A 2314-nucleotide genomic window follows, 5' to 3' on the forward strand; every position below is an offset into this window, starting at 1 on the left:
TTTCAATCCCTTCTAGGAACATAGAGTACCACCTCCTTGTGCGCAGTTAATAAGTGATTTGAAAGAGCTTAAGCGGGCGGCATTCCTTAGCCACCTACATGTTTCAGGTATGCATACCCCATCATTCAAATATTCCAAAGAATTCCCCATGTAGCTAAATGAATAATAACAACACCTCCCTATGTTTGTTCTACATGATTGACAAGGCAACAAAAGCATTAGTTCATGGGTCACTGTAAATCTTTTCTAAGAAACTGTTAAGCATTTAGTATAACTATCTAATATTCAGAATTATTAGCTTGTTTCTATACTGACCTTTGTTTTTGGTCCCAGTGAAAAATTAGCCTAATTGTAGCAGCATGACCCCAACTCTCTCCTGAAAAAAAGAACACGATAATGGTATATTCCCTTATTGACTAGGTTATAAACTTCTTAGAAGGCCTCTGACCAAATAATCTTACTTTACTAAATTTAGCAGAAGAATATACTTAGAACTGGGCCCAGTGGTGCATGACGGTACTTGGAAGACTAAGGCAGGAAGATCACAATTTTAAGGCCAAACTGTACAATTTAGAAGTACCTCAAAAAAAAAAAAAAAAAAACATATACTTGTATTTAGTTTCAAAAATTAGCACAAAAGTAACACCCTAAAATAAATAGTTGATCTACATAGAGAAATAGTATAAATCATTATCCTCTATTTGCTTTTGCTTTTACAGACTGATTTCTGTTGATATATTTGATCTCCCACATTATCAGGCCTAACATGTTTCAGACCTGCAAAAGTAAGAACTTTAACAGAATATTCTTTTTAAAATTTTTAATATGTTGCCCACATTGACCTCAAGCTGTTGGGCTCAAATGATCCTCCTACCTTAGGCTTCCAAGTAGCTGCGATTACAGTTACTCATTGCCATGCCTGCCAAACAGAATATGCTTATAGATTTTAGTAGAAATAAATCTTCAACCAGTGTGCTTTATCAAAATCATGGCTGAGACTAGGAACAATCATAAGGCTATTTGCTATAGTATGATTTGTATATAAGTGGATTCATTATCCTTCCTAAGACTGTGACACTGTTTCTTTGTTTTTGTTTTTACAGTCCTAGAGAAAGAATCCAGGACTGCACACATATTAGCCAAGTGCTCATCTACTAGCTATATACCCAACGCCAACGTGAGGTTCTAACAATAAGTCACTTTTGAATGACAGAATAGTTGACAGATAGTGGATATTTAATAAACATTGGTTTAAAAAGTGAAAGGACCATTCAGTACTACAGAGCATTGTGCTTGGTAAGACACATAAAGTAAATGTGACAAAATAGACTGTTTTTATGGAGCTTATAATATTCAACTAGCATCATATGGAAAGGTAGGAATAAACTAAAAATGTTTATGTCATTAATTTACCTACCTAAAGCAGGAACCAGTAAAGCCTGATTTTTATCAATCTTTGTTGTCATTTGGTTGGTTAAAATTACCTGCAAAAGCAAAACGTGACAAATATGAGTCTCTACCAAAAAATTATCAAATAGTCTTTTGATTTTATTATTCTGGATATAACTGTTAAAACACACATAAAATACTTCTGTGATTATTTTTAAAATTAAAGCAGGCATGGGCTGGCCAGATAGCTCAGAAGACTAAAGCACCTGCTTAGGCAGAGTGCATCGGCTGGGGTTCAATCCCCGGGGTACCGTGCGGGACCTGCTCCTGAGGCATGCTGAGACATGACTGAGACTGGGCAAGGTGGCCCGTGCCTGTAATCCCAGTTCTTGGGAGGCTGAAAACAGAAGAATCACAATGAGTCCGATCTACATAGACCTTGTATCAAAAACATTAAAAAAAAAAAATTTAAAGCAGGCATGATAGCACATATCTATAATCCTAGCACTGAGGGCAGCTGAGGAAGAGTAACTCAAGCCCAGCTTGGGCAACCTCACAAGACCCTGTCTCAAAATTACAACAAAGGGGCCAGGAGATGGCTCAGTAGAATAAACGCTTCCCTGGCAAGCACAAGGGTCTGAGTTCAATCCCCAGGTCTGCCAAAAAAAAAAAAAAAAAAAATTACAACAACACAAAACAGCTGTAGATTTAGCTTAGTGAAAAGTTCCCAGGTTCAATCCCTAGTGCTGGGGAAAAAAGGTTTGCTCATAAAAAATAATTATCTTAAAACATTACATTGCTCCTAAGACATTTGATAAAAACAAAATGTTTTATTATGAAAAGACTAGGGGCCAGGGAGATGACTCAGTGGAATAAAGTGCTTCCCTGGCAAGCGCAAGGGCCTGAGTTCAATCCCCGGTTCCAA

Source organism: Octodon degus, unplaced genomic scaffold (genome assembly GCF_000260255.1).
Source record: "Octodon degus isolate 3935 unplaced genomic scaffold, OctDeg1.0 scaffold00164, whole genome shotgun sequence".
NCBI classification, from domain to species: domain Eukaryota; kingdom Metazoa; phylum Chordata; class Mammalia; order Rodentia; family Octodontidae; genus Octodon; species Octodon degus.